We start from the raw sequence: 18,965 nt of genomic DNA, 5'->3' as shown, positions 1-18,965 counted from the left end.
GTCAGTCCTGCCGCCTGCCAACGTGGATGCGTTGGAGGAGTAGGGTGGGTTATACCACTAGGAGGTCCCTGAACCCACTGGCGAGGCCCTGTCGGAGTCTGAAGTTGGGCGAGGCTTGGTTGAAGTCGACTCATGGCGCTATGGGCCCCTGCGCTAGTTTAAGGAAATAAAGTTGCGCCTTCACTAACACCTGCGGGTTTTGGTGTAATGGTAGCGCTTGATCCTGACAAGTGGTATCACAGCCAGGTTCATGTTTAAACTTTTATGTTTTAATTCTTGTAATTAAATCTGAAATTATTAACATACTTAGATTAGATCTAAAGTATTTTTTATGATTGATTTAATTGCTGATTATGCATGATTAACTAGATCTGAAATTTTGGATGCATATGATGCATGTTTGTGTTAGGATTAGTAACATGAATAAATCTGAAATTATAATATTGTTTAGATTAGATCTAAATAAAGTTTATGATTCATATGATCTCTGATTTTAATGAACAAATCAGATCTGAAAATAAAAGTGAAAAAAAATAAATACATAAGATGTATGTTGTTTGTATTAATTCATGTTGTTATGTATATGTGATGCATGAACATTAAATATAATGACTTAAATATGAATTAAATCTGATTACATGTGATTAATTACAAAAACTCAGATCTGAAAATATATTTTAAGAACTGAAAGATTGTAATTAATATGTAATTAAAAAGAAATATGCAATGATCAAAACTTTCATAAGTCTAAACTTAATTGAGAATTAAGTGTTATGAAATAGAATTGTAACTCAATTAATTGACATTGCATAATTCTTTGGGCATATGGGTTAGCTTGAATCAAGTTCCTAGGATTGGGTTAGACCTAAGGTTAGAATCATACATAGACAAATAGAATTAATTGATCAAATCTAATTAAGTAGTAACTAGATTAGGTCAAGAAAATTCTAGGTCAATTTACAATAGTTGTAGATGGATCAAGTCCATGTCTTTGATTAGACCAAGATGGAACTTGATTTAGGCTTAGAGGTGTAGCCCGAGTCATTTGAGTAATCAAATCGAAATTGATTAACCAGTCGGTGTCTAAGGTAAGTTTGGCAGTTTTGACCGGTGGTTTTTTATTTGGAGCTACTCGCACTGATTCGTCTTTGTCGAGTTAATGGCATATCCCTTCCACCGATCTCACTTACCTGGCCGACATGGTCAATCATATTTTGATCGGATCACTTAATGATTCGAGTTAGCCCATGCCTATAAGGAAAATCAGTTTGACTGATTTAGGTGCCTCCTTAACCGGTTTGAGTCTAATCTGATTTGGTGAAGTCAGTGGGAGAAATTAGACTAACCGGATCTTCTTATCTATCCTAATTAAGAAATCCTCTAAAATTATTAGGTCCTTAAAATGAAATGGTTATGGGGATAACTAGGTCATAGCCTCCCATTAAGTTGAGTGATAATGGGTCCAATGTTTTGATAATTATTGGAGGCGCGACACGCTTGGTACTTATCAAGCATTGGAATTGTCATTCAATATATGATGAGTTAAGTGTACCTTCAATAGGCGGTCAGGTGAGCCGAGCCACACTCGGGCTTGGTCGTCTATTAGTTGATTAGACTTAATCCTATCATTTAATGGTTGGACCTGACTAGGATATTCGGTGGAGGCGCCACACGCCTGCCGAAGAACCTAGGGCAAAATTATCACTAGAAGTTGCTTGGTGAAGCAACTGGTTTAGACCTACCAATAGATGCATATGGGCTAGCCGAGCCACACTCGGACCTATATGCGATCTATTGGGTTCTAGTGCCCACTAAAGAATTAGGAGTAATTTTTCGAATTGGAGGTAGAGGCTACCAATTTGTATAAAATAGTGGGAGTACCTTTAGACTAAAGTCCAAGTCTAATGTGTTTAGTCAATTCATATACTAATAGCCAAATTTTCTTTTATACAGAAATGGCCACTAATTTGTCACTTCGCTCATTATTGGATAATGACAAGTTGACAGGTCCCAACTTCAATAATTGGTATAGAAAACTGAAAATTGTGCTAGAGCATGAATGGATCCTTTATGTGATAACAGATCCGACACCTGAGCAGCCCGCTGCTAATGCACGGGGTACAGTCAGAGACACTTATCAGAAGTGGCTCAGTAATCATATCACTGTCCGTTGCATTATGCTCGCTGCAATGAATGATGAGTTTAGTAGACATTTTGAGAATGCGCAGCCGGAAGACATCATTCAAGTGTTGAATGAATCTTTCGGTATTCCTGATGATGTTGCAAGGCACAAGACTAGTTGTGCTATTTTCAGCGCACGTATGAAGGATGGAGCTTCGGTGACCGATACATGATTGAGTTAATCGAGCGCCTAGGCACTTTTGGATCTCACTACATGATCAATTGGGGAAGGATGCAATACTGAATTCTCTTTCTGGTTCGTACTACCCATTTCTCATCAACTTTCGTATGACGAAATTAGTAGTAAATTATCACCAATTGTTGGGTTTACTACAAACCTTTGAGAAGGATCACCAACTCCTAAAAGGATCGGTGAATTTAGTGGGAGGTTCGTCCAGGGGTCGTGGTACCTTTAGGAAAGGAAAAAAGAAAAATAAAATTCAAAAGAAACAAGTGCACCATGCTCAGCCTAATCAGAAAAAGAATAAAAGGCTGATCAGAGCAAGGCGGACTGCTTCTTCTGCAAGAAGCAAGGACATTGGAAGAGGAACTGTCCTCTTTACATTGCATCTCTCGATCCGAATCGGCTTAAGAAAAGTGGGCAATCAGTTGCCAATCAAGGTACTGGCCCTAGTGGACGAGTTTTGTCTCATGAGGGTTTCCGGCTCAGATACCCACAAACTGTGTCGAAAAATTTATTTTATTGTTTTATAAAAATTTAATTTCAAATGCATTAATGTCAAGAATTTCAAAAGCACACAAAGTTTTAATTACTAAGTCAGCCCAAATCCTACGTCAGGATGCAATTCAAGTTGAGGTCATTAAGTTTCCGTTAGGAAGTTGTAAGACTTTTTGTACTTGAGTGCTCGGTGAAATCTGGACCATACACAAGCTAAGGCTTAAGATCCCCAAAATACTGCTAAAGCTAGTAGTTTCCAAGAATTGGTCAGATAAGACCTAATCACTGATTCAAAATCATCCTATCTTGCAGGATTTCGAGAGTTGTGGATGTTTACTTTAATACCTCATGGGCTTTATCTGTAATATTCCAGTTTACTCGAATTTTTACAACGATGGCTTTCACACTATCGTCTTTTTCAAGGTCAATATTATTTTTTCTTTTTCTTTTTCTTTTTTTTATTTTTTTTATTTTTTTATTGTTTTTTTTATTTTATATTTATTACGCACTTTTACTCTTGTAATGATTTCTCCATGTAACGAGCATTCAGTCAACACTCCCACACCAGATGGCATAAGGTGTTAGGCATCAAGACTCCCCTACGGACCTATGCTCGGATTCATCATTGCAAGCCCGCTGACCTTTGACAATAGGTAGCCCTTTTCGATGTACCTGACTAAATTCACTTTTTTTTTTTTAAATAGTGAATTAGATAGGTATGATTCATCAGGACTCAAGGTTGCTACCAGACTTAACAACATAATGTTGAACCTAACCCTTAGAAGTGCAGGCCATGTGTGTTGTGAAATTCCAAAGTAAAAATTATCTTACAACTTGCTAAAAGAACTTTTAAAAAGAACTCAAATTGACTTACTCCTGACTAGTCATTGGGCTTATTAGATTTTATATACTTTGTGTGTTTATCATTTCAGCACTAAGGCATAGAAATTAGGTTTTTTTTTCACTTTTTTTTTTTGTTGTGAAATTCACTTAAAAATGTGAAAATTCGAAAAATTTCTTCAAAAATTCGAATCCTATACCCCCAAAAATTGATAGTCAACTTTAAAGACCACGCAATAGCACGTATCTGGTAGGATAGTGATTACGGGTATCGATCCACAGGGATTGGGGTATAGTTGTTTTCTTTAAAAATAAAAATATTTAAAAAGAAGAGTTTGTGAAGAAAATTAAACTAAGGAATTTAATAGAGAAAATGCAATTAAAATGATATTAATTTGGGAGAACCTTGGGCAAGGAATTCACCACTAACATCGAAACAAGGGTTATTTATATTTTAATTTATTCTTGGATTAACATGCAAATTGGCTACAAGCCTAATAAGCATTTAAATAAAAATTCACAAAAGTAATTTGGGCATAATCCATCTTCAGTTGGCATGAAATGTCTACCATAATCTAAGGTGGTAGCACACTGCATCTTCCTTAAGCATGGACTATCTTATATTTACTTAGTGATCATGAAGAACAGTTGTACGAACATCATACTTAAAATCACAGAAATTAAATATGATTCAAAAGAAGATATCCATTAAAAACAATAAGTTCATACAACCCCAAGGATATAAAATAAAATATAAAATCCATGTCCCTGTGTTAGGGCTGCATCCAGCCCTAGAGAGGAGATCAGCCTTCCATGGAAAATTGAACAGCTGCACTGCAGGGGGACTTCATAATGATTGGTTCCTTCCTCCCGTCGGCTCTCTCCTCCCTTCCTTTCCTGATTCCTTCCTCCCTTTCTCCTCTGCTTTTTTTTTTTATTTCTTGTGGGAACTTGACCTCCGGAGAGATTCATAGAAGCCTCCCCCCCCGGTGGGGGAAGAAGAATGCCCTTCTCGGTTCACACCTGGGCCTTTTATAGGCTGCGTTTCTCCCCCTCTCTCCCCTGTTCCAAGTTGAGATAAAGATGGATCAACGGCTGAAGCTGGATGTGTTGGGTTTTTAGAGTTTATCCGTGGCTGCTGAAGCTTGATTTTCCTGCTGGCGAGAACACGGGACGCTATGGATTTGTTGCAGTCGGTGGATGAGGATGAACGCAGAAGAGGAAATCTAGGAGGCAGTTGTTTGGGATGATCATCCAATTGGCCATGGATTACTTGGACGTGGGAGAGGGTGATTCTAGAGAAAGCTGAAGTCGGGGATTCGGTTGGATGCGGGATGATGCAGTTGGGATAACGTTCACGAACGGAAGGAGGTTGGATTCCAGGAGAAGCTGGAAAGTTTGAGAATCCGTAGATGAATCTATTGGATGCAGGAGGAGATAAGGATGCTGGGATTTGAGGTTGTTCTGGGATGCAGGGGATTTGATTGAGATGAAGACGTGTGAAACAGGGAAGGAATGGATTCGGTTGGGATATAGCTATGTTTTGAAGCTAAAACAGGGATGAACTCGAAACAGGGGATTCCATGGGATCAAGTTATAAACGGAATGAATGTGAGAACGATCCGGAAGACGTTGGAGTTGCTGGTGACGTGGATGTAGTGGGATATTTGCGGATGGAAAGGAAGCAGAGGAGGCTGTGAACGGTGGATAAGAACTGAAGTTGGTTGGGAGATGATCCGTGGAGATGGGAATGAACTGGGAACGAGATGAGAGCGGGATTTGAGTTCATCCTGTGAGCGTTTGAGAAGATTTCGGAGGAAGAGGTTGTGGACGACGGAATGGCTGGGATTGATTTCGAAAGAGATTAATCCAAAACAGGGGAATGGAAGATGGCTGGATAAGGATGATCACAGAGTACTCGGACGTTGGGATTTGAGGTTGGGAACGAATGGATTGGTTTTGTTCGTGGGATGCCAAACGGTAATATGAAGGCTGATCTTGAATGACCGAAGCATAGAATGAGCTGGGAGCTGGAAGGAAGGCTTTGTTTGGATTCGGAAGAAGACATCCGGATGTTGGAGAATGGGAAGACGTTGGAACTGCTGGGATACTCTGTGATGACACGGAGATGAAGATGTTGGGAACGGAAGATAGCTGGGACGTTGAGGATGTTGTTCACGGTTGGAAAACAGGGGATTTAAAAGATGAGGATGAAGCGGATGATGGGATGAAGATGGAGGAGATGAAGCTTTGGAACGGCTGGCAGCTGGGACTTGATCCTTGTGAACGGTGGGATGTTTGACTTGCGGCTGGCAGTGGGATGGGAACGTATCACGAATGAACTGCAAGATCTTGGAGGATACTGAGCCGTTGGGAGGTGCCAGATTCGGCTGGGAAAATAAGTTTGATTGTGCGTGGAGGATGAGATTGAATACCAGCGGCTGTTGGCTTGGTTCGTGGACGTGGAAGAAACAGGGGAAGTGAAGTTGGGATCTCGGGAAGATGGGGTCTTGGCTCTGTTTTGAAATACTCACGGGATGGGGAGATGAGTTGGTTGAAGACGCTGGATTTGGTGAAGTTGGGAAGGACGTGGGAATTGAACCGTTTGAAACAGGGGAATTAATCCTATTTAGCTAGGCCAATGACTAGAATTCTCTGAGATCTGTGCAACTATAGATGAATAGATGATATACTTTGAGATCTGAGAAATAAATGATTGAAAAGTGTGGGAAGTGAAGTAGGTGAAATAGTGAAGAAACGGGAATTAATGGGAAGCACTGGGTTTTGGAGGAGAGTTCTTGGAGTCGACTCTGGAGGATGCTGCAGTGTCCATAGGCTTTAACTAATTGAGCTCGACTCGAACTGCATGCATTAAGCTTAATTAATAAATAATCAAATCAAACTTGAATTACCTTGAATAATTTATTAAAATGCAATCATGAAGGTAATACATTTTTTTTGGTTGAATTTACAAATTATGTGAATTAAAATAATGATAAGTGCTATGAATAAGATATTAATTTATGCATTATTTAGCACTTATCAGGTACTTATATGATAACACCTTGCAATTTTTCTATTTGTGATAATTCGACCTGGGTATTGGATACCGGTAGTCCTTTTAATATTTGCAATTCGTTGCTGGGGCTACAAGTCAGTGAGAGGTTTGAAGAAGGAGAAAGGTTCCTGAATGTTGGAGATGGAAGATCAGTTCCAGTTCTAGCTTTAGGAATTCTTAAACTTGAATTTAGCTCTCATGTAAACGTCCTTAGTGATTGTCACTATTGTCCAAGTTTTTTATTGAATGTCATTTCTGTAGGCCTTTTGGCCAAAAATGGTTATGAAATATCAATAAAAAAAGGATTATTGCAATATCATTTGGAATGGTGCTGCTGTAATGAATGGAACTCTGAGTAATGGCATTTACATTTTGTCACAGCCTATTCATGTAATGTACAAGTGTACAAGTCCAATAAGCGCCTTAGAATAGATAATATCACGGATGTCTACCTTTGGCATCATAGGCTAGGACATATTAACAAGAACAGGATGAACTGGTTAAGTAAAAAGGGAATCCTCGATGTTAATGATTATGAATCATTGACAACCTGTGAATCATGCCTTTTTGGTAAAATGACCAAATCACCTTTTACCGAAAAAGGTGAACGAGCCAGTGACTTATTGACCCTTGTACATTCTGATGTATGTGGGCTAATGAGCACAAATGCTAGAGGTGGGTATTCATATTTCATTACGTTTATAGACGACCTTTCTAGGTATGGTTATGTCTATTTAATGAGACATAAATCTGAAGCATTTGAAATGTTCAAATTGTATCGTAATGAAGTAGAAAAACAAGCTGAAAGGAGTATTAAAACTCTTCGATCAGATCGAGGAGGCGAATACCTTTCCAATGATTTTTGACATATTTAGGAGAGAATGGGATTCTCTCCCAATGGACTCCTCCTGGTACACCCCAGTATAACGGTGTATCAGAAAGAAGAAATCGAACTCTGTTAGACATGGTTCGATCCATGATGGGGTTTGCTGATCTGCCCATATCCTTTTGGGGATATGCTCTTGAGTCAGCCTGCTACATTCTAAATAAGGTTCCAAGTAAGTCTCTAAATAAAACACCACATGAGGTGTGGACTGGACGTAAGCCGATGCTCTCTCACCTTAGGGTTTGGGGGTGTCCAGCGTACATCAAACGTTTGAAGACAGACAAACTTGAACCCAAGTCTGACAAATATTTCTTTGTTGGTTATCCTAAAGAAACTAAAGGATATTACTTCTACTTTGCTAAAGAACAAAAGTTGTTCGTAAGCAATAGAGCTGTTTTCTTAGAAAAAGAATTCCTTAGTGAAGGAACTAAAAGCTCTAATGTTGAGCTTAGGGAAGTTCAACATGTAGAAGATCCGACACCATCTACTGAACTAGTTGAGTCGGATTTGATTAGATTAGATCCAGAACCCATATTAGATGCACCATTAAGGCGATCGGGTAGAGTACCACGTCAGCCGGACAGATACTACGGTTTCTTGGTCCGGGACAGGGATCCTATCGAACTTGATGAAAACGATGAGGATCCGATCACATATATGGATGCAATGCAGAGCTATGACTCTGATAAATGGTTTGGAGCCATGCAATCCGAAATGAAATCCATGAAGGTCAATAATGTATGGACATTAGTTGACCCACCCGAAGGGATTAAACCCATAGGATGTAAGTGGATATTCAAAAGGAAACGGGGTGCAGACGGAAAGGTAGAGACCTATAAAGCCCGTCTGGTTGCCAAGGGATATCGTCAACGTTATGGTATTGACTATGACGAGATATTTTCATCTGTGGCAATGCTCAAGTCCATTCGGATTGTGCTTGCGATAGCAGCACATTTAGACTATGAAATCTGGCAAATGGATGTAAAGACCGCATTTCTAAATGGAGATTTAGAAGAGGAGGTATATATGATACAACCTGAAGGTTTTACATCTACAGATGAGTCTAAGGTGTGCAAGCTACAAAGGTCCATTTATGGATTAAAGCAAGCTTCACGGAGTTGGAACATACGATTTGATAAGGTGATCAAATCATATGGCTTCATTAAGAATGAAGAGGAACCTTGCATTTATAAATGGGCAAATGGTTCAGTTATCATATTTCTTGTTTTGTATGTGGATGACATTCTTTTAATCGGGAATGACATTCCTGCATTACAAGGAATAAAGGTTTGGCTATCATCTCAATTTGCCATGAAGGATTTGGGAGAAGCATCTTACATCCTAGGGATGAAGATCTATAGAGATAGATCTAAAAGATTGCTTGGATTATCCCAATCCACATACATTGATACTATACTGAAGAGGTTCAGTATGATTAATTCCAAGAAAGGCTATCTTCCAATGGGCCATGGAATTAACCTCTCTAAAAGGGATTGTCCGACAACCTCTCAAGAAAGAGAGAGTATGGATAGAATTCCATATGCTTCGGCAGTGGGATCTATAATGTATGCCATGACATGTACTAGACCAGACGTGGCATACTCACTAGGAGTAGTGAGCAGATACCAGTCTGATCCAGGTAGCAACCACTGGAAGGTTGTAAAAACCATCCTTAAGTATTTGAGAAATACTAAAGATCAGTGGCTTGTCTACGGTGATTCTGACTTAAAACTTGAGGGATATACCGATTCAAGTTTTCAGTCAGATCAAGATGATAGTAAGAGCGTGTCGGGATATATCTTCACTATATAGTGGCAGATTAAGGGTGCGGCCATCTGCTGGAAGAGTTCCAAGCAGCATACAGTGGCAGATTCTACATGTGAAGCAGAATACATCGCAGCATCTGATGCAGCCAAGGAAGCCGTATGGTTGCACAAGTTCATCACCGAGCTGGGAGTGGCACCTTCCATTGATGGTCCAGTTCCTATATTTTGTGATAACACTGGAGCCATAGCTTAGGCAAAGGAACCTAAAGCACATCGGCGGACCAAGCATATTCTGCGACGCTATCACCTGGTTCGAGAGATTATAGAACGAGGTGATATTGCTCTTCAGAAGATTGACACAAAAGAAAATCTGGCTGACCCATTTACCAAAGTCCTCAGCATTAAAGAGTTCAACGAACACAAGTCGAAGATGGGTATTAGATACTGTGCCGATTGGCTTTAGGCTAAGTGGGAGTTGTTGGAAATTGTGTCCTAAATGTCAATCGTCAGCATGTTGATGATTAAATGAATTGACAAATTAATAAAGTATTATTTGACATTATTCATCATTTCATCTTCAAATGAACTCTTATATGATGAAGTCCTTAGGACTTATGTTATGATAAAGGAGGATTTATCTTTGAGTCCTTAAACTTGTTCGCGACCAAATGATATGTTGTTACTAGGACGACAACATTATCGAGATTAGGTCGTTGTATGACATATACGTTGGTTGTCCTCTTAACCAAGGAGTGTGGAGACACTGGTATGCCATACAGGTGAAGTGTAGGAGTACATTTCACTGAACGTGACCAATTCCGGAATGCTCTACTGTCGAGAGATGTTCCGAGTGGATATGGGTATAAGTTTGGCCCTCTGACCTGAGATCGCAACCTGTGACTAGCAAGCTGTAGGGTTCTAGCATGTCATAATGGGCAGCGGAAGCTAGGGATTTTAAAATTTTCTTAATAAAGTCCCTATGCATGAAACCCTTTTAAGCCTAGATCACCTTAATGATTACAATCAAATAATATAAAATAAATGCAGAATTAGTAGAATACCTCAAACGCTAATCCAAAGTGTACAATCTCCACGAGGCGTCCAAGTGTCCGCCCTCCAATGGTGATCCACACGAAAACTTGATCAAGACTTTAGCTCCAAAGACTTTTGATCCTTAATGCAGAATTCTTCTAAAGAACTCTAATGGCTTGCTTTCCTTCCTTTCTATTTTTCTTTAGCCTTCTAAAATCACTTCTAATCCTTTTGTCCTAATGAAGACCACCTTGTCTTGGCTTAGGACACACTAGAAGCAATGTTAGAAAGAAAGAAACTAATGTAAGAAAGAAGGGATATGAGAGAGAGAGAGTTGGATTGATTTTCGATGATTAGAAAACACCGGGAGCATTCCTATTTATAGATGGCGTGGGGATGCATCACCAAAGGATGCATCCCATCCACACATCCTTCAGATGGGGCGTGATAAGAGGAGAGAAGGCGCCACAAAAATAGGGAGAGGCGTATCAAAAGTGGTTATGATAAGATCAAGCGCTTATGATGTGGCGCTTGATTCCCTAAGCACCTCTTCATGAAAATGCGCCGTACTCTTCCCTTTTTTTCACTTCTTCTCACGCAAGAAAAATAGGAACCAACCTTATCCATTCATCAAGGGTTGATGATGATCCAAAGGCCATGAAAGAAGGCGCCATATATCCCTTAGGCGTGATGAAGAGAGAAGAGAGAGAATGGATAAGATCAAATAAATGGTTCATCCTTATCCATTTAATCTTCACGTATTCTCTCTCTTTCCTTCACCTATTTTTCATCTCCACGCCTCCCAATGATATCCATCACGTCATCATGATCTCCCATCATCCTATGATGAAAATCCAATGGCTCCAATTCATGGTGCCATCCATTTGATCCATCTCTTCATCCAAATGTTGATCCAACAGTCAAAAATGAATGATTTATCAAATCTAATCCAATTAGACTCAAACCAAGCCAATTAGGAGCCAACTCTTTGGCTAACCCATATTAGAATATGATCTAATCGGATCAATTAAGAATCAGATTCGAATTCAATTCGAATCAGATTCGAATCCAGTTCGAATCAGGAGCTAAGGTTTGCAACACCTGCTAGGATGTTTATCTTGCAAACATGATCTAATCCAATTAGACCCTTGATAAGTTTTCTTGTGTGTGACCCATTGGGTTCCATACTTAGCCAGCAATAGGTGTGAGTGCGAGTTGACCCAACTTGATTAGAACTCTTCTAATCGATTTAAGTCCAAACTGCGCGAACCCGAACTTAACAATTAGAATCCTTTCTAATTGGTGATCGAATTAAACTCTTTAATTCGATCAAACCTATAAGACAAGATTGACGTCTAGCAACGTGTCATGTCTACCCGAAAAATATGGAATTTGGTGGAAATACCAAAAATACCCTTCAGTGGCAAGTTACCATGCAATTCAATCCTTTAATCAAACTGCATCCCAAATATGTATATGAGTATGAATATATGTCAAACTCAATTTCATATTCATATTTTTCTCAATCTTTTAATGATAATTCAAATAATGAAACATTAGAAACTCTTTCTAATTTTCATTCTGCTTTGATCAAAGGCTTCCTGAATTATCATATGATTAGAATAAATAGGATGCTATCTTCTCTTACTAGAAGTGATTAATTCCTTGTTGATCTACTCATAATCTTCGTACACAATCCACCATATCCAGAAGACCTCGTACATAACTTATTGTCATGAATGAGTGTAAACCAAAACATAGGTTCATGTGCACAAGATACCATGGTGATCTCAGGTCAAAGGATCAGTTGCACAACTCCCACTAAGAGAATCATCTTTTGACATGTAAGTAAGACTTCATAAGATTTCTCTTTGTAGGTCAATTCAGTGAACTCATTCTTCTAATGAGCACCCATATCTTTGTATTAGTGTCTCCACACAAATGATTGTGAGATCAATCATCCTCTGCATCGAGCATACATAAGACATGCCAGTCTTTCCGGTAATCATTGATCCCCGACTCAATGTACCAATGACTGGGAATATTTAAGATTAGGATTTTAGGATTTTAAGTCTCACTAGTATGATCTCATCATAGTCTTAAAACCATTGCCCTAATCTAAGGAGTTTATCATAAATATAATCAACAGCATATGATAAAACATAACGCCTTTATTCATATTTAAATGTCATGTACATGATTTGGACAAATCAAAAGAAAAACCCTTCGCAATACATATTGCGATTGGCTTGTAGGGCATCTACTCTTTCAATCTCCCACTTGCACTAAAGCCAATCGCTCTTATATTTTATTCCCATACAATCGAGGTGGCGATCGAACTGCTGTTGTGGTAGAGCTTTAGTGAACGGGTCTGCTAGGTTGTTCTTGGTGTCTACTCGTTCAATGACAATGTCTTGTCTCTCAACAATCTCTCGAACAAGATGGAAGCGTCTTAGAATGTGCTTGGATTTGTGATGAGACCTTGGTTCCTTTGCTTGAGCAACAGCTCCAGTGTTATCACAATAAACTGGGACTGGTCCAGCAATCTCGGGAACTACTCCTAACTCAGAGATGAACTTCTTCATCCAGACAGCTTCCTTAGTGGCTTCACTTACAGCAATGTATTCTGCCTCAGTAGTTGAGTCAGCTACAGTTTGCTGTTTGGAACTCTTCCAGCTCACTGCACCACCATTTAGGGTAAAGACATACCCTGAAGTGGACTTGCTATCATCTGGGTCTGATTGAAAATTAGAATCAGAAAATCCTTCTAGTTTCAACTCAGATCCTCCATAAACTAGAAAAATATCTTTAGTCCTTCTCAAGTACTTAAGAATATTTTTCACAGCTATCCAATGATCCTCTCCTGGATCAGCCTGAAATCTACTTGTTATGCCTAAGGCATAAGCAACATCAGGCCTAGTACATAGCATAGCATACATAATCGATCCTACTGCCGAAGCATAGGGAATAGAATTCATTCTATTCCTCTCTTCAGATGTCTTAGGAGACATCTTCTTAGAGAGACGTATGCCATGACTCATAGGCAAATAACCTCTTTTACTTTCTTCCATGCTGAATCTTTTCAGCACATTATCTATGTACCTAGACTGGGACAAGCCTAGCATCCTTTTAGATCTATCCCTATAGATCTTTATACCAAGTATATAGGATGCTTCTCCCAAGTCTTTCATGGAAAAGCTTTTTGACAGCCAAGTCTTGACCGATTGTAACATTGGAATATCATTTCCAATGATCAGTATGTCATCTACATACAATATTAAGAAGACAATGGCACTCCCACTAGTCTTCTTGTACACACATGGTTCATCCACATTTTTGATAAAACCAAACTCTTTGACTGTTGTATCAAAACGGATGTTCCAACTCCTCGATGCTTGCTTTAATCCATAAATGGATCTCTTAAGCTTGCATACTTGATTTGCTCTCTTACTTGAGACAAATCCTTCTGGTTGTGTCATGTAAACCTCTTCCTCAAGATAACCATTAAGGAAGGCGGTTTTGACATCCATCTGCCAGATTTCATAATCATAGTATGCAGCTATTGCAAGCAAAATCCGAATAGATTTGAGCATAGCTACTGGCGAAAAAGTTTCATCATAGTCAATTCCTTGCTTTTGCCTGAAACCTTTTGCCACCAATCTAGCCTTGTAGGTTTCTACTTGGCCATCTGCTCCAATCTTTTTCTTATAGACCCATTTGCAACCTATAGGGTTTACACCCTCTGGTGCATCAACCAAAGTCCATACTTGGTTGGTATACATAGAATCTATTTCGGATTTCATGGCTTCTAGCCATTTGTCAGAGTCACTACTCATGACAGCTTCCGAATAGGTCAGAGGATCATTATTCTGAACAATGTGGGCTTCATCATTCTCAATGATGAACCCATACCTCTCAGGTGCTCTTCGCACTCTATCTGACCTTCGGAGAGGAGATGTGTGTTGTGGTTGTACCTCATCAATGGGTACATCTGGTTGAAGAATTTCTTGTGTTTCTATTTGTAGGTTTTGAACTTCTTCAAGTTCAATTTTTCTATCCTTGCCCTTTTCTAAGATAAACTCTTTTTCTAAGAAAATAGCATGCCTACCTACAAAAACTTTTTGTTCGGTAGGATGATAGAAGATGTATCCTATACTATCTTTAGGATAACCTACAAAAATACATTTATCTGATCTAGCACTTAGCTTGTGTCCAAAATTTCTTTTGACATAAGCTTGACAACCCCATATCTTAAGATACTTAAGATTAGGCTTCTTTCCTCTCCATATCTCATATGGAGTGCTAGGTACAGACTTAGAAGGTACCCTGTTTAATATTAGTGCAGCAGTCTCTAGGGCAAAACTCCAGAAGAAAATAGGAAGATCAGTAAAGCACATCATGGACCGTACCATATCTAATAAAGTACGATTCCTCCGTTCAGCTACACCATTTAATTGTGGCGTATACGGAGGTGTCCATTCAGAGAGAATGCCCTTTTCTTTAAGATGATTTAAAAACTCACTAGAAAGGTATTCACCTCCTCGATCAGATCGAAGGATTTTAATACACATTCCGGTTTGTTTTTCAACCATACTTTGATACTCTTTAAACTTATCAAAAGCTTCGGATTTATGTTTCATAAGATACACATATCCGAACCTTGATAAATCATCAGTGAATGTGATGAAGTAAGAGTATCCACCTCTAGCTGGAGTTGTCATAGGACCACATACATCTGTGTGTATAAGTCCTAATAACTCACTTGCCCTTTCTCCATGTCCAGTGAATGGAGACTTAGTCATTTTACCCATAAGACAAGATTCACAAGTTCCTAATGATTCATAATCATAAGGATCAAAGAACTCTTCTTTGTATAACTTGTTGATTCTTGATTCACTTATATGACCAAGTCGGCAATGCCAAAGAAGGGTGTTATTTACTTCCTCTCTCTTTCTTTTATTGCTTTTATTAATATGAAAGACATTGTCATTAAGTAATAAAACAAGAAGACCATTTTCCATAATGCCATTGCAAAGATGCTTATTAGAAAAATAAATAGAGCAACCATTGCACTTTCCATTAATTTCAAATCCTTTCTTTAACAACAAAGGAATGGAAATTACATTTCTAATAATTTTGGGCATATAATAACGATCTTCTAATTGTAGGAGCTCTCCCGAAGGTAACTCCAAGTTGTAGGTTCCAACAGCTTCAGCCTGGATGGACTCTCCTCCAGCGCCATACAGCTCGAAGTCACCTTTCTTCAAAATTTTAATTTTCTGTAGTCCATGCAAAGATTTGCAAATGTGAAAACCACAGCCGGTATCCAATACCCATGAATTTGAATTTGAAGAACTTAATGACAAGTTGGCATGTAACATAAACATACCTTTTGATGCAACTCTTGCATCGGTCTTCATACTTGCAAGAAAACTCTTGCAATTCCTTTTCCAGTGGCCAGCTTTGCCGCAATGAAAACAGGTACTTGATCCGGAGTTTTTCTTTCCTTTTTTCTTTTTGATGCTACTCTTGGGGTTCAATCGTTTCTTAGAACCCTTATTTCCCGATTTTCTCTTAGAGGTGCCATCTATAAGAAGGAGTGGACCTTTATCCTTCTTAATATGGCCTTCAGCTGTTTTGAGCATATTTAACAGCTCGGGCAGGGAGGTGTTCAGCTTGTTCATGTGAAAGTTCACAACAAACTGAGAGAATGAATCAGGCAGTGATTGCAGGATCAAATCCTGACTGAGCTCACTATCCATAGCAAAACCTAATTGACTTAATCTAGTGATTAAGTCTATAACCATAAGAACATGGTTTTGCACTGGAGTTCCTTTATTCATTCTAGCACGGAACAACTGCTTAGATATCTCATACCTAGCAGTCCTGCTTTGTTCTCCATACAACTCTTTTAGATTGAGAAGTATGGATTGAGTGTCCATGCCTTCATGTTGCCTCTGTAATTCATTACTCATAGAGGCAAGTATGATACATTTGACAGTCAAACTGTCATTTTTCCACATCTTATGTGTGGCAACCTCCTCTTCTGTAGCATCATTCCCTAGATCTCCAAGATCAGGGGTTTCAAGTATATAGGAAATTTTCTCCTGAGTGAGTACTATCTTTAAATTCCTCAACCAGTCCACATAATTTGGTCCGGTCAACTTGTTGGCATCTAAGATGCCTCTTAGTGAAAGTGAAGCCATTTAATAATTCTACATATGCAAGAACATAACTAATATAAGCAGACCAATCATGATGACATGTTTGCAACTAGATAAGGACTTTAATCTAATTTGTCTCCTACTATTTTTATCGAATTTCATAGCCCTCTCCTATGATAAACGTGAAAATATAATTTTTCTTAGTAGGGTTGAGATCCTAATTCATCATAAAAAGCCTTGTGTTTACACAACAAACTCTTATGAGTTCAAAGGTAGGAAACTCTTTCCAATTGCATCTCATGCAATTCTCAACTTTATTTTGTCCTCTTAAAATACTTATTGCCTTGTGTTAGCACAACAAACAATAATATTTTAGTTAAGTCAAACCCTTCATTTTCATATAGTCATATTCGAATAATATTGCCCTTGTGGTTGCACAACAAGGCAATATATTAAAATATGCCATAAGCATCTTAATGCACCAAGACGGTATAACATCAGTCCCCATTGCAAGTTTTGTGTTAGCACAACAAACTAGCATGGATCTTGACATAATAATATCGAGGCATGAAGGAAGGCTATCAATAGTGTTATATCAATATTAAGCTTATCCATAATAGGCAATCAAACAATTGGCCAGGTAAGCAGGTGGGAGGCTCCCCTTACTCAAAGAGTAAGGTCCTAATTAAGTAACCACCTTTAGTGCTTTCCTTAGACACCAATTAGATTAATTGTTCTAGAATGGGTTAGCTTAAAATTTTTTAAACACTATGACTTAATATAATTTTTATTGAGGGCTTACTAGTCTCTAGCACATTCTTTAATTGTAACATATATTTAACATATCTAAAATAAGCTATCATGCATCATAGCTATCTCATAGCATGTATAAATTATAAGCAACTAATTAACATGCTTCAACATATTTTCATATGGAAAATTTCATATCATGACATTTTATTACATATCATATCATATATGAATCATATATTTCAGCATTTCATTAAGCATATGACATTACTATCTCATAGTAAATTAATAATCATACATCATGCATTATTATTTGATTGAACCAATTAAGGATAGCTCTGATACCACTGTAGGGTTCTAGCATGTCATAATGGGCAGCGGAAGCTAGGGATTTTAAAATTTTCTTAATAAAGTCCCTATGCATGAAACCCTCTTAAGCCTAGATCACCTTAATGATTACAATCAAATAATATAAAATAAATGCAGAATTAGTAGAATACCTCAAACGCTAATCCAAAGTGTACAATCTCCACGAGGCGTCCAAGTGTCCGCCCTCCAATGGTGATCCACACGAAAACTTGATCAAGACTTTAGCTCCAAAGACTTTTGATCCTTAATGCAGAATTCTTCTAAAGAACTCTAATGGCTTGCTTTCCTTCCTTTCTATTTTTCTTTAGCCTTCTAAAATCACTTCTAATCCTTTTGTCCTAATGAAGACCACCTTGTCTTGGCTTAGGACACACTAGAAGCAATGTTAGAAAGAAAGAAACTAATGTAAGAAAGAAGGGATATGAGAGAGAGAGAGTTGGATTGATTTTCGATGATTAGAAAACACCGGGAGCATTCCTATTTATAGATGGCGTGGGGATGCATCACCAAAGGATGCATCCCATCCACACATCCTTCAGATGGGGCGTGATAAGAGGAGAGAAGGTGCCACAAAAATAGGGAGAGGCGTATCAAAAGTGGTTATGATAAGATCAAGCGCTTATGATGTGGCGCTTGATTCCCTAAGCACCTCTTCATGAAAATGCGCCGTACTCTTCCATTTTTTTCACTTCTTCTCACGCAAGAAAAATAGGAACCAACCTTATCCATTCATCAAGGGTTGATGATGATCCAAAGGCCATGAAAGAAGGCGCCATATATCCCTTAGGCATGATGAAGAGAGAAGAGAGAGAATGGATAAGATCAAATAAATGGTTCATCCTTATCCATTTAATCTTCACGTATTCTCTCTCTTTCCTTCACCTATTTTTCATCTCCACGCCTCCCAATGATATCCATCACGTCATCATGATCTCCCATCATCCTATGATGAAAATCCAATGGCTCCAATTCATGGTGCCATCCATTTGATCCATCTCTTCATCCAAATGTTGATCCAACGGTCAAAAATGAATGATTTATCAAATCTAATCCAATTAGACTCAAACCAAGCCAATTAGGGGCCAACTCTTTGGCTAACCCATATTAGAATATGATCTAATCAAATTAGATCAATTAAGAATCAGATTCGAATCCAGTTCGAATCAGATTCGAATCCAGTTCGAATCAGGAGCTAAGGTTTGCAACACCTGCTAGGATGTTTATCTTGCAAACATGATCT

The sequence above is a fragment of the Phoenix dactylifera genome, chromosome 3 (assembly GCF_051530095.1).
Source record: "Phoenix dactylifera cultivar Ajwa chromosome 3, Ajwa_hap1_PhDact_Kaust_v1.1, whole genome shotgun sequence".
Taxonomy (NCBI): domain Eukaryota; kingdom Viridiplantae; phylum Streptophyta; class Magnoliopsida; order Arecales; family Arecaceae; genus Phoenix; species Phoenix dactylifera.
Note: the sequence above shows the minus strand (reverse complement) of the source record.